Source organism: Ursus arctos, unplaced genomic scaffold (assembly GCF_023065955.2).
Source record: "Ursus arctos isolate Adak ecotype North America unplaced genomic scaffold, UrsArc2.0 scaffold_10, whole genome shotgun sequence".
Classification (NCBI taxonomy): Eukaryota; Metazoa; Chordata; class Mammalia; order Carnivora; family Ursidae; genus Ursus; species Ursus arctos.
Window position 1 is genome coordinate 21189785 of NW_026622764.1, and position 15735 is coordinate 21205519.

At 34.6% G+C, this 15735-nt stretch overlaps 1 pseudogene; it reads left to right on the forward strand.

Annotated features, from left to right (window-relative positions):
* Positions 1–15344, forward strand: part of LOC123000736 (60S ribosomal protein L28-like) — a 33724-nt pseudogene extending 18380 nt beyond the window's left edge.
* Positions 15345–15735: the final 391 nt, after the last annotated feature.

Sequence of the window (15735 nt, forward strand, 5' to 3'; positions counted from 1 at the left end):
ACTGTATGGTGACTAACATAACATAATAAAAAATTATTATAAAAAAAAGAAATGAAGACATTGTCAAAGATATGAGAATGAGAATAGCTAGCTCTTTCCTAAAATGGCATACAATTGTACATCTACATTTTTTAAGAATTACCTCAGGCCTGAAAATCATGGTAATCTCTATTCCCAGATCATTATATCAGCACAGAAATGCTTTTTGAATGCTTGTATTCTGTATTTTGAGCAATGATAATACAGTGGATTTGAAATTCATAACATCATCTATGTGTGCAAATTTAATCTATTTTAGTTAATAAAACACAATGCATATTACATATTCCCATATGGCAATATTAGGTTTCAGTGTTATGGAGCCAGTGTCTCTCTCTTCCACCCCTCCGGTTTTTAACTGATAAGAAATTATTAAGTGAGGTTTAAGGTATCAGGACTTTCAGAGTTTGTGGAGAATAAGAAGGGTCTTTCTATCTCATAAATCAACTTGAAGAACCTGGTAAGACTCAGTCATCATTCTCAAGGAGAAAAGCAAAATAATTTTTTGCAGTTCCTGCTTCGGAGGTCAGGGTGACTTTCCTAGTATACTTACTACATGGATGAAAAAAGTTGAAAGGAGCTTGTTAGCGATACAGCAGATAAATTAAGTAAAGCCTATTTCCTGCTTTTGACACAATGTAACCACACGAATGCTAGTAAAAATATGTGATCTTTTTGGATGAAGTCATAAAGAGTGGGGCAAGAGACAGGGGTTTCGTTCCCACTTCATCCCAATGAAAGGTGGATTGAGGAAAAAATAAGGTATTTCTATATGGTTTGAAGACAATACAAAACAGAATAAACAAAAGTTCAGAAGAGACAGAGAGTAAAAAAAAAAAAAATGACAGAGTAATAGTCCATACTGTAAAACATAACTGTTATCATCAAAGTGCTTGACGATACTTAACAATGTATTAATAATAATTAGAGCTAAAAATAAGGAATTTCTCATAAAAATTGAAAGTAATATAATTTTAATGTTAAATTTAAATTGTTCATTAATACCATGATATACAATGGCTACAAATGATCTAGTTATATATATCAGTTTAAATCATTTATACTATAAGAAATGATACATGTGTTTGAAAAATAATGATTATAGAGAAAACACATGAATATTATTAAAAATGTATGAAATTAATTATAATCAAAGTAGCACATTTAAAATCTTCAATAATTCAAAAAAACCCACTTGGCATTGAAACGTTCCACTTCTGCCTCTGTCTCTGAAACAATGTTCAACAAGCAAGAACATAAGGATTGTGTGGTAGGAAAGTGAGTGAGTATTAGTGCAAAGGAAGTGTGCACACATCAAACGTAGACGTAAATGCAACTATTCCCAAGCTCATTTGGAATCCATAAAAAGGGAATATCCTTAGGTAAATAGTGTAAGGAAGAAATAGAATAAGTGCTTACATATAATTTCATACATATATACATATATATACATGCATAATTGTACATACACATGAATATGTATATGACTATATCAAATGCACCGTGAATGGAAGAAAGGAATATCATTTCAGAAAAAAAAAAAGGGAAATTTTCCAGTACTATGGTGTTCCACTATTTGGGTCAATCACCAAACTGAATTTAGGATGCAATACGGACAATATGGGTTTTTAATCTTCTTATAAATGTGCAAGTTCTTTCAAATAATAAGGAATTATCTGACCAAAATTGTAAGTTTTTGAGACTCCAGAAAGGAAAGTGAGCCACCAAGCTGTTTATTTCCTGAGGATATTTACTAACTAGCAGAACAGGAGTTAGGTTTGAAGGAATAGAAATCAAAATTCCAGGAATGCTCTAACTAGAGATACTAATAGGAAATTTCTACTCAAGTTTAGGCACAAAATGGTGATAGCCTCAAGGCGAGCCAGAAGAAAAACCATCCTACTCCCTTAAGCAGAGGAATCCAAAAGGAAAGTTGTGTTGATGGAAGAGAAAAGAGTTATTGAGAAATATAACTAGAAATTGAGTCCTGTGTGAAATGACAGCCCCAAACCCACTTCCCGGGGTGCTCCAAAACACTGCAAGCCATAAATTGTGTCACTTTTCCCATAATAGCAATATCAATGGCAATACCAATTATTAACATGAATTCCCATAAACCTCAGTGGAGGGAGGTACCTTAAGTCCACAGTCAATAAATTCCCATTTAACATCATTAATTAGTTAAGAAAATTAAATTTTCTGCTTGAAAATTTCAACCAGGAGTTTACTTCTCCTATTTAATCATCAAAAAAAGAATAATGTGGTCTTTTAAATTTTACACCAGATTATAAAACAGCTTTGACACTATATTTGGAGAAAAATTTAAATGTTTGTGTTATCATAGGAGAGTCAGAAAATATATAAAATATAAAGCAAATTGTAAAATATCCTACAAATAACAAATATTACAACAAAAATTAAATTACAGTTGTATACTTTATAATTCTTATTCTGATACACCATAAAAATTTTTCCATTTTCACCTATTTTAAGTGATAATTCATTAGCATTCATTATGTGGCATTAATTCACGATGTTGTGCAATAGTCACCACTATCTATTTCCAAAATATTTTTAACCCCAAACAGAAAATCTGCACGCATTAAGAAATAACTCCCCATTCTCTCTTGACCCAAGCCCTGGTAATCAGTAACTAATTTTTTTCTCTATAAATTTGGATTAGATCAGGACTGGGACACTTGGCTAGTCTATTTACAAACTGGTAGAAAAATATTGTGATAAAATATTGTGAATTATAAAAATAACATAGAAGATATAGAAAAAGAAACAGTATATAAAGGATCAACAAAAAGCACAAAAAGTATGTTTGACTTAAAAATATCAGTAACTTTGTTAAAATAAAGACTCTAAAGTATGCAGTTAAGAGACAAAAGTCAGAGTCAACTAAAAAGAGAATAAAATTATTTTACAATTACGGAAGACATATCTCATATATACACATGCAGTATATAAAAATAAAATTCTGTAGTTATATTATCAATAGACAAATGAGATTTGGGGTGCCTGGGTGGCTCAGTAGTTTAAGCGTCTGTGGCTCAGGTCATGATCCTGGAGTCCCAGGATCGAGCCCCACATCAAGCACCCTGCTCAATGGAGAGTCTGCGTCTCCTTCTGACTCTTCCCCTTCTTGTGCTCTCTCACTCTCTCTTTCTCAAATAAATAAATAAAATCTTTTAAAAAAAAAGAACACTTGATATTTATATATATTTGATTTTTGTTACATATGTGGGTTGTGTTTTCAACTTCATCATATATACATGTATACATACATATATGCAACCTCACCATACATACATTTGTGTATGTGTATACAATGTATAATTCAAAATAATAAAGACGAGAAAAAAAGAAAAAGGAGCAAGTCTTCAACAGATACCCCAAAAAGGCCTATTCAATGGCCAACACATATTTCAAATGGGTTTCAAGGTTGATGACACATATTTTTTTTTAAAGCTGGGTATAACAAATACTGTGAGTTACACCATGTGGAGTGATGAAGCTCTCCCACTCCGCTGTACAGAGCGTAAATGTGTAGTGGCTTTGGAAAACAGGTTGGCAATGTTGACAGTCCGCATATGGTATATGACTCATCACTTCAATTAAAGATAGGTACCCCGAATTAACTCTAGCTCTCCTGCACATACGCACCAAGGTGTCAGAAATGTTTATAAAAGTATTATTCATAAAAACCCCAAACTAAAAATGACTCAAATTTCCATCAACTGAACCACGGAAAACAATTTGGAATATATGAAGGTAATACTTTCTACCAATGGAACTATACACAGCAACTGGAGTTACAGACACAACATGGATTTATTTCCTAAACACGCATGTGAGAGAAAAATGCGAGTGCAGAAGGATACATAACGGACAAGTTCATCTATATAAAGCAAATAAGCCATGCGTAAATGGTATTTCGCTATGTGTGCGTGTGTTGGGGGGGCTGTGTGGTGGATACGCAGTAAAATGATAAAGAATAAGTGGTTAACCATTTGAGACACTGGCCAAAACCTCTAGCCCATTGTCAAATAGAACTGTCATTGATGGTATTTTGTTTCTTTCCTGATCTCAAAGAAAAGTTTCATTTCACAATTAGTATGATGCTTGTTGTTGGTTTTTGGAAATTACTATTTTCAGGTGATAAAGTTCACTTTTATTTCTAATTTGCCAGGAGTATTTTTAATCATGAATATATATTACAGTTAATCAAAAGCCATTTTTGCATTTTATGTGACAGATGTGGTATTTTTCTCCACACTCTATCTGAGATGTATTACAATAATTGATTTTGTAATATAAAAATCAATCCAGTATTACTGGGATTAAACCAACGAGGCTATGATGTATTATTTTTTTATCAGTTTGCTAAAATTTTGCTTAAGATTTCTATTTATGTTCTTGAATTAGAGTTGCCTATGATTTGTTTTCCTGTAATGTCATGTCAGTTATTGGAGGAAAGGTTATGTAAGCCTAATAAAACGATTTGTGATATATTCCTTATTTTTCTATACACTGCAAAAAATTTTAAGCTAGGTGTTTTGCTTTTCCTTTAGTGTTTTTAGGGTTTTCATGGGGAAATCATACGAGCTTGGAATTTTCTTTGTGGTAAAGATTTTTAATGTTGTTATCATTGTATTAATATAAATGTTTTATAATTGAATTAATTATTTATTATTCAATTGCTTTATAATCGAGAAGACATAATTCAATTTCCTTATGGTTATAAGATTTTATGTATTTTGTTTCATCTTTCCTCTTTGCCCATTTTAAGTTAAATTTTATTTTATTAATAAAAGTTGTTAATAATATAGTTGTGACTTATTTTGGTAGCATCTTGTAGCTAATGTCCTACTATCATCTAGTTCTGGTAAACATTCCTACAAATTTTCAAGTTTTTGTCATTTGAAAATAGTAACATATTATAAAATATTTGTTCACATATGTATGGTTTCAGTTTTACTATTTTTTGTTATACCGTATATATAAATATAAGTTTTCAAATATCTTCTATTTGGCGGGTTGTGTTTTCAACCACTGAATAGTGCCTTTGATGAGCAAAATCTTCATACTTATATTTATAAATCTTTTCTTTTATCATTCATGCTTTACACACTGTTTAAAAAATCCTCCCCAACTCCAAAGAAGTTACTGATGATATTAGCTGTATTAACTGCCTAAAAGCTTTATGTATTTTTCCCTTCATACTTATGTATTTAGTAAGCCTGGAATTAATTTTGGGAAATGATACGGTATACGACACCAATTTCTTTTTAATTCAGTATGAAGTAGTACTATCTCCATTTATTAAAAAGTCTGTTCTTTCCTCATTTATCTGTCATGACATGTCTCTCATATATTAAATGTCCATTCAAGTATGAATCTATTTTAGGGCTCTCTTTTTGGTGCCACTGTCTGTTTTGTTACTGGCACCAATTATACATTGTCTTAATCACATTAACTGTGTGAGTTATGATAACTTGTAGATTCTCTCCTTCCACTTTTTTCTTCAAAAATACCTCACCTATTCTTGTTTTGTATATGCATGTAAATTATGTAAGTATATTAATTACACTATATGTGAATAAATTTGTTGAGTTCACTAAAAAATCCTTTATTATATGATTGAGATTACATTGACTCTATATACAAATTCGTGGAAAATTATATCCTTATGAGATGGAATTGGCAGGAACTATGAAGGATCTGAAATTTTATTTCTCATGTAAGCTATCAAGTTCACTTGCCACAATTTCAGAGATGCTGGTCTAGGAGGCATATACTTTTTACTGAACAATAAGCCTGATGACCCTTTGTCCAAGAGGGAGACATTATCTTTGTTCCACTGGAGAGTAAACAAACTTTCCCTTTGCTCAGGAAGGAGACACTCCATCTCTATCTACCAATGCTGTTTATCATACAAACATATTCCAGAAAAAGATATTCCAGAACAAAAAATAGACTTGTGACTGCATGGAAACAAGCAGAAACATGACAAACCAATGAGGTATTGCTTCCCAACTGGAATCTCTCTATCCATGGGATCATAGCATATCTCGCTTTTTATTTATTTCTACATTAATGTATCTAGATTTCAAATAAATATTATTTTTATGGGAAAACAAGAAAATTCTTATTTAGAGAGTCTTCTAAGGGATTTTTTAGGTATAAGCAATTTTCTACATCCTAATCTTCATGGCATTTACATGGACATTCTCTTTATAATTAGTCCTTACATTATATATACATATTTTACAAAATTTGTTTGTACCTTTTATCTCGTGGTAAAATAAAACATTTAAAAACAACCTTAAGATGATAATATCACTAATACAACCCAATAGGAGACAAGACCAATATGGATTTGAGCTTATTCATGACTCTACTGCATTTTTGTTAGTCTCGGTTTATCTCTGGTTTTTCTCCACTCCTAGAGAGTGGTTTCCTGGGGGTCCAAACTGAGATTCCAGGGTTTGGAGAATTAATCACAAATATTTAGTAAATACTTTCATTTGTATGCCTGATGGAAGAGAGAAAAGAAATGCAACCAATGATTCTTAAACTTCAGATAGATAGACTTCTGACATGGGTGCCTTTGTTAGGTTGATATATTTAGACACTGTTCCTTTAAAAAAGAAAGTTTATAAAAATGTACATATATACATTTTCTTGTGTATAGTTTTAAAAGTTCATAGATCTTCTGACGAACATCCACAGATCTGCTGGGACGAACAGCCAGTGTTTGCTAGTGCTTCAAAGTTTCACACTAGTTAAAGACACAGAACATGCTTTTTAAGCAAATAATAATACTTAACAACAATAACATGTAGTATATGCAAAAACACCAGTTGAATGGTATAACCAAGAAAGACTATAGTGATTCAGAGGAATGAAAGTTCAGAAAAATCTCAGACATCAAGGAACGTTTATGGAGGAGATGAGACTGAATGACAAGATGGAGGAAAGTATAGAGAATGGAGACAGCTCAATAGAAACAGCACATAGAGAAGAGGCAGGAATGTAACAAACAAACAAAACAAAAATGAAATTAAAAAAAACCCATAAGAAGTAGGAAGATTGGTAGGAGAAGAAAGGGAAGAAGAAAGGGGGGGTAAACAGAAGGGGGAATGAAGCATAAGAGACTATGGACTCTGGGAAACAAACTGAGGGCTTCAGAAGGGAGGGGGGTGGGGGAATGGGAAAGACCGGTGATGGGTAGTAAGGAGGGCACGTATTGCATGGTGCGCTGGGTGTTATACGCAAGTAATGAATCATGGAACTTTACATAAAAGCTGGGGATGTACTGCATGGCGACTAACATAATATAATAAAAAATATTATTTAAAAAAAAACCCACCAACACCTGGCTATTTTTTAGGCAGGGTGATCAGATCAAATGGGGAGGTCAGTATTTAAGTATCAGCTAATGTGGAAGGACCGATCACATAAAAGTAAGAGCAGTGCAGAAAAATACTCAATGTACTCAAGGAAATGTACTCAAGAGGAGGTCAAGAACATCTTTACTGGAAAAGGTAATGTCTTAAGGTAGAGCTCTGGGAGACGGAGATAAGTGCATAACGCATTATAGGTCGAGTGTGCAACAAGGAGGCAAAAATTCTCTATTTATGGGGGTTTAAAGCAGTCCGATGCTGTTAAAGCACAAAGCATACACCAATCTGGTAGGAGTGACAAAGAGGACTATGGGGTCACAGAGCTACTTGCATATCAATTATTACCTTTAGATTTTATTTCGTGAAAAAATGTAGACATATATAGAGGGAGAAATAAAAACCACAGGGTTGACCTCGAGAAAGAAAGGAAAAATCTTGAGTAAGATGCACTGAATGCTTACATGTTCGTTTGCTCTACAATACCTCATTCAGAAAAACTTGTGATGACTTATAAAAATACATGTGTTCTGTTTGCTCTAAGTTTAAAAAAAACAAAGAAAAATAGATATAAACAGGAAGTTGAGAGGAAAGGATATAAAATTATCCCTACTTGTGGATAAGGACAGAGTTCAAAATTCACATCATAAATTTCTGCATGTCAGCAAAGTTTAAGAAGATCAATTAGCTCTGATTTTTCTAGAGATGAAAGAAAATTAAGTCCATAAAATATGTATGTACTCATTTATTTATGTACCCATAAAATAAACACAAATTTAAAAAATAACCACACCAACATTTGGAATTCAGATCTAGTAGATATAAGTTCTCTGTGTTAATTTAAAGAATATATTTGGCATGGGGCACCTGGGTGGGGCAGACAGTTAAGCATAGGACTCTGGGTTTCAGCTTGGGTCGCGATCTTGGGGTCACGGTATCAAGCCCTACGTCAGGCCCTGCGCTCAGCACAGAGTCTGCTTGGGATTCTCTCTCCCTTTCCCTCTGTCCTGTGCACTCACTCTCTCAAATAAATGAATAAATCTTAAAAAAATAAAAAAGAATATATTTGGCATGTAGTGACTATGAAGCACATTAACAGATTTTTTGGCATAGTTTTATACCAACCTTTTTAATGACAAAGTTTAATTTGGTAAATAGCCTATGAGTATTAAAATTCTGTAATGTCATCTATTAGAGGTAGCATTAAAGGAAGGTACAAATTTGTGAACTTATTTTAATAATTTGAAAAATAGTGGATATTTTTATATACATGGTGTTATTTTAACTATGTCCTTTAAACTTATTATGGTCTCAAATTAACGCTTGGAAATATAATTGTACTGCACTGTGAATAAATACATTTTTAAGTAAATTTACTTCAAGGGGTCTAATGGTACTATTTAGATGACTGGAAATTCTAATTTACTGATTTATATGTTCTTTTTTGATAGCGGGCATACTATTTTGACAATTATTCTATTAATTAACAGTAATGAGAACTGTCAGACGTACTTCACACATACTATTTTTATTAAAGTAACAATAGAATGGCTTGGGAACAAGAGTGAGGATAGCAACCAGCCAGCAGAAGGGAAAGAACATCCAAAGATCTCATTACATTTTCTGTAGAAGGATGCCTGCTTTGGGGACCATTGGATACACACATGGCTGCTACTTTCCTTTTATTATAGTCATAAAGAGCTACTGAAGCTCATAAAAAGTAGCTGGCAGATTTGTAAAAGATATAACAGCTTGTCACAGAGGTTTCCACAGAGTCATCTAAGGAAAATATTCCTTCCAAACCATAGCTAGGAGCTATTTATGTTAGAACTGCCTACTTTGTCACAGTAAACTGACTATTCCTCCTATCATCTGGGCTGTCAGATGGGGACTTGTTCTCTTTGACTTTTCACTTAGTACCAGTCAACAGTGTATATATGAAGTAGGAGAATTCAATGCTTGTAGAGTAATGAATGGTATCTGTTTCGGAGGTGAGAGTCAAATGTTATGTATTTTTGCAAGATATTTAACATCGTGTAGTTATTAATGTGCACCTGTTTTATAGGAGTTCCAGACTTACACATGGAAGACAAGGCAGTTACCTCCATGTTGAAATGTAACTCTTTTTGCTACTGATAACGCACTTTGCCTGAAATTTTCACATTATTAATTTGGTCTTTACTGAACAGAGGATGACTTAAATGTTATCTAGGAGTTAATATGCATTTGGCTGATAATAAATTCACCAAAATCAGTTTTTTAAATCAGTTTCCATACATAAGTTAACCCTTTAAGAGGGTATAAAGTGGCAAAAAGAATTGTCAGGTGGTATTTTCAAAAATTCCCAGATCATTTACTCAACCACAGAATCTTGGACAAAGGAGTTCAGAAAAGGTAGAAGGAATAAAGATTACCCTAAGTTTGCATCTTGGCTGAAGAACTTTGGAATGGGAGAGAAGTAGAGAGAGAGAGAGACAAACAGACTGGTTGGAGGGTTTGCAAAGGGAGCTTAGTTTGGAAAAAATTTAGTCCCCCAGAAGCATTAAATGGTAGCTGAGGACCTGTTGTGTATCTCTTATAAAATGTCACAAGTTTGGGACGCCTGGGTGGCTCAGTTTTGTTAATCATCTGCCTTCAGCTCAGGTCATGACCCCATGGTCCTTGGAAGGAGGGTCCTGGGAGCGAGTCCCGCATCCGGCTCCTTGCTCGGCAAGGAGCCTACTTCTCCTTCTGCGTGCCTCTCCCTTGCTCTCTCTCTCTCTGACAAGTAAATAAATAAAATCTTAAAAAAAAAAGTCACAAGGCCATTGCTCAATTTCTATGTTTCACCAAAGATCTAGGTTTCTTCCAGATCTCGATGCCATCATCACTATAGTATAGCTCTCATTGGCCTTAACTGTAAAAAATCTGAATCTAGAAATGACTCCCACTATAACACCTCCAAATCGCCCTTTGGCCTTCTGACCACATAAGGACTTTAGGGGTTAAGCATCTGGAAATCCAGCAGCAAGGAGGAAAATAGAAGGAGAAGAACACACCTCTTCCTTTAGGACCTCTTCCCCAAAATTACACCATCCCAGTTCTTCATTCATCCCATTTACTAGAACCTGCTTATATGACAAGGGAAGCTAAAAAACTGGCCTTTTATACTCTGTAACTGTAACCCAGCATAGCTTCAGGAATTTTAATAAAAAAGAAAAAGTAGAACATACTGGAATACTTCTTATAGTCTCTATTGCATCACCTTAAAACATAATATTTATTATGCTTCACCTCAATCTTTCAATATCCTCGCACTCTACTTCACATAGATTTAGATATACTTTTTCTTTAAGGGACATTGTTTTCTATGTTATTTAAGCAGTTCAGTTATCTTCTAGGTGAGTGTTTTCCTGGTACAGACGTTTTGATGATGATAAATTGGTGTTAAACAAAAGGATGCTTTAGGAATGAAGAAACTCCATTGAATACGTTCTTAGAGTTACATAAGGAGCAAAACGGGTGTGGTCCCAGAGTCTTATTTTGGTCCAAAAGTCATGATCAATACAGGTATAAAATATGAAAACTATCCATAAGGTGAAATTCTGGATTTCCCCAAATGGGTGATAAGTTAGATATCAATGTTGAGACCTGATTTCCAGAAACAAAATTTCTAGTCTTCCACATAAGCAATCCAAATTGATAAGTATATCACAAAGAACTGAATGTCAGTAGCTCAAAGACAAACCATGTCTACCTGCACAACACTCCCAGAATGCACTGGGGTCTTGCAGCCACATGAAGACGTGTAAAAAGAGCAAGCACCATCACTAACAGATGGCATGCTGAGAAGGTTTTTGCCTCATTTTCCTATTTTTTTAGCTCTTTCATTTTTTTTTTTTTACTTTTTTTCTTTTTAATAAGTTCATTTAGCCAACATAGAGTACATTAGTTTTTGATGTAGTGTTCAATGATTCATTAGTTGCGTGTGACACCCAGTGCTCGTCACATCATGTGCAATCCTTAATACCCATCACCTGGTTACCCCATCCCCCCAAGCCCCTCCCTTTTGCAACCCTCAGTTTGGTTCCCTGAGTCCAGAGTCTCTCGGTTTGTCTCCCTCTTTGATTTCTTCCCATTCAGGTTTCCCTCCCTTCCCTTAGGGTTTCTTGCTCTTTCATAATGGAGAATTCAATACAGTCCCTAGTCTGATGGATTTACACTCCTGGGGAAAACATTAAAACCAAAATTTTGGTGCACTTTTCCGAAGAAACATTGAACCTCAATGTATTCTGAACCACGATAAAATGATTAGGCTCATACATACTTTGGAAGGCCAGTGCCTGACAAATTGACATTGAAGCCCAACTGAATGTCAGTGAAGAAGACAGTACCATGCTGCCCTCAAGAGACAGAGCCTGCCTTGACAGCTCTTTCTGGCTCGTTTGGTTTATTAGTAGTAGTAGTATTGTTTGTTTCGTGCTCTATACAAAGTCAGCATTTAAAAAAAAAAATCATTGTCACTATTTATTTTTCTCCTAATTGTTTGAACGTTTAATTCTTTAATTTCAACGTCAAGGGGATTTGATAGAGTCTCTCATTCTACAGCGCAGTCAGTACACACAGATACACACACAAGCACACGCATGCAAATGCGATTTTTATTTCACTTGTACCAAATTAAAAATTCATAATTCACCAGACGTATTCTCTTGGATACTATCTGGCATTTTTCCTAACAACCTTCAGGAAATTGACTTAGTAGCCCCTTTGGTAAAAATAGTTTGCTGCTCCACCTGGATCTCTTTAAGCAAATAGGATTTGTGAGGACTTTAGATTTTCTCAGATTTTTTATATCAGGTTTGTTACTCTAACATCATAATGCATACATGTTTATACTTAGCTACATTTACAAATGTGGGTCATATGTGCATCAGAAAAGTTTTATTTTATTCATTGCTCTGTCTACTAACTTCATGTTATGGTATGTGAACTGAGTCCCAGAAACCCCTTAGAAATTTAATTTTCATGATTTTTGTTCTTATATAAATCCATAATAAGAACAGCCATTATGTGCAAATAAGAAAAAAATAGAAATGACAAAAGTATCAACCATGACATTTACCTTTTAACTGTTTTTACTAAGAAAATAAAAGTTAAGCAAATATTTCACCCAGTTTTTTAAGAGTAAATGGGAATAGGTTTATGTAATTTAAAATTTACCATAAAACTTATGAAGAATTAAGTAGATATTTTTACAATTATTATGATAAATGTCTGTGATTGGACCCAGTGAAGAGGAAGTAGACCACTTCCGCAATCAAATACAGAATTAAAAAATAAGAAAGAAAAAACTAATAGAGAACCCTTATATCACTTACATTACTGATTAAACTTAAGTTTAAAATTATCTAGTGTGAGAGAAAAAAATATAATCACTGCACTTCTAGTCTAGTCTTTGGAAAATTAAAGGGAAAATTAAATTTGTAGAACAGATCTTTTTACCGACATTATCACTTCCCACATGTATCTGGCAGAAAAAAAAAGATAAAGAGACAAGTTTACCCTACATGCAGGACTTGTGGTCAGCTACTTTGAACTAATTAAGCCATGTAGACACTGCAGGGCACTTACCAGAGAACTCAGATCATCTTTGTCCAGAGAAGGGAATGTTGGAACTCAAGCTCGTGGGTACTTACTGGAAACCTCTTTTTATGAAAGTAGGGAAAAGACATTTCCCCTACCAGCTATGGTTACTACTTCAAGTGTAATCTTATTTCTTTCCAAGGTATTAAAGTGCTATGAACTAGGGCGCCGGGCTGGCACAGTTGGTTAAGTCTCTGAAACTTGGTTTGGGCTCAGGTCATGATCTCCGGGTCCTGAGATGTAGCCCCATGTCCAGCCCCGTGCTCAGCAGGGAGCCCGCTTGAGATTCTCTCTCTCCCTCTCTCTCTCTCTAATAAATCTTTTAAAAAATTAATAAAGTGTTATGAACTATTATTATTATTTATTTTGGTAAGAAATTATGCAATTGTTATAAATAAGAAAATGAATAAAGGACAAACATTTGCTAAAAGGAATCGAATTCATGTGAGCTTAAATTCTATTACCGAACCTTTTCTTGCTTTTTTTTTCCCCACTAGCTACGCAGTTCAGATCATTTGTTACCTTAAAGTGGAAGCCTCCAGAGACAGCTTCTTATGAATACTTCTTGAAAGATCTTTGAGGTCAAAAAAGTGATTTAACCTCAGAGATCAGACTCAAATTCTGTAGAGTGCAGAAAAAGAAAAATATAATTTAATTTCTAGGACATTCCGCAGCTAGGGATTTCAACAGCTATAGGCCAACACATGATTTGTGTTGTAATAACCAGTCATGACAGCCAAATATTTTTTGAACTATGTTTAAAAGTGCTTCACACAAAATCTTTTAAATATGCTTGGTAGCTTCTTTTGTAGCAATTATGGCAGGCATACAAACTCATATACGTGTGCTCACATACATAATGTCTCAAAACAATTTTTCAAATGAGGTATGGATACATGGATGTCCACAGTCAATAGAGTATGTGTTTGACAAAAATTAGGAAAGTAGATAGGAAGATATCACAGTTACATTTACACAATTCTTTCTAATTCTTGTTACTGGATCAGGTCTTGACATTATCCTTTATTTACAAGATTAACATTAATTTATTGCAAATGGCCATTTTACATTGTACACATTTAAGGACCACCTCTTAATTGCTATTGCCTAATTCCTGACTATTGCCCTGCATAAAATGTGTATTTTAATGATGCATCGAGAATTGTTCAATTTGATTCCAAATAGTGAAAGTGAAAAATGTGTTTGCTTCAATGAATATACGTTTTGGCTTTTAGCAACAATTATGCTTTGGTTATTTTTATAGCATAGAAGTAAAATTGAAATAAAACGATCATTTCTTCAAAAAATTAAATATATCTGCTTGCTGGGAACTAGACAATATGTCAATATTCAATTAACTCTACATGAGAATATTAATAATTGTTCTTTTATTATTTTTGTAACAAAAAATTTCTGCTAGTAGATGGCTATTAACTGAGACAACGACCAATGATTTATGAAGCTCTGGAGTCGTCAAGCTTCTTAATGGTAAAATAAGAAAACCGGAAGACAGCAGATGGTTTTAAGCTACAGAAATGCAAAAAGCTTTTTCCTCAATGACTATCTTTCTTGTTAGTCTTACATCTGAAGTACCTGAGCTTTCGGGCACCATGAAATAGAATATGTGAAATAGCGAACTAAATGATTTTGAAGATTAGTTCAAGCTCAAGTTCTAGTTTGCCTCTAACATACGCAGGGTTTCAGAGGGGAGGGAGGTGGGGGATGGGTTAGCCCAGTGATGGGTTTTAAGGAGGGCACCTATTGCACGGAGCACTGGGTGTTACACGCAAACAATGAATCATGGAACATTACATCAAAAGCTAATGATGTATGTATGGTGAATGACATATCATAATAAAAAAATTAAAAAAAAAAAAAAAAGAAGAAGATGCAGTCTCCGTCTTTGCCCACGTCGTGAAAGGAGCTGCCTATACGTCTGCCCACCAGCGATGGATGGTCCTGCAGCCCTGCTGCAGCTTCCTGATCAAGAGGAGCAAGCAGACGTATACAGCAGCAAGCCTAACAACCCGAAGGCTCCTAACTCCTTCCTCTACAACCAGCTGATGCACCGCCAGGCTGTGGGCATGGAGTGGACGGCCCATGGCAAAGGTGTAGTGGTTCCACAGGAACAAGTATCCCCCAGATCTGTGCACGGCTTCCATTCGCAGACCCAGCGCCCTCCTGCGCCGCCAGAAGCCTGGGACGGTGAAGAGGAAGCAGGCTGCCCCACCCGCAGGGCCTGAACACCGCCCCCCACCTCCAAGACGATAAAGATGTCAACCACCTTACAAAAACAAAACTAAAAATAAATAAAACACAGACAAATATTTAATGCGTTAATGTTAATAATAATCAAAGGTGTTTCACTAGTATTGATTTGTAAACAAAAAGAAACATTTAAAAATATGCTAATTCCGGCCTTAGTTGTAAATATATGTGGCAAATGCAAATAGTTCCCTATTCAATAAGGGAAAAAAGAAACCGTTGAGAGGCAATGTGCAAATCCCCTAATATTAAGTATAAAGAACACCAGTAAAAAAATGAAAACACAATAGAACGAAACAAAGAACGCAGAATGCCAGGGAAGATAGGAGAAATGAGAGGCAGATGGTGCAACACACCAAGTCCCAGGCTGTCTCGCTTGTGTTTTAATGCCTGCCAA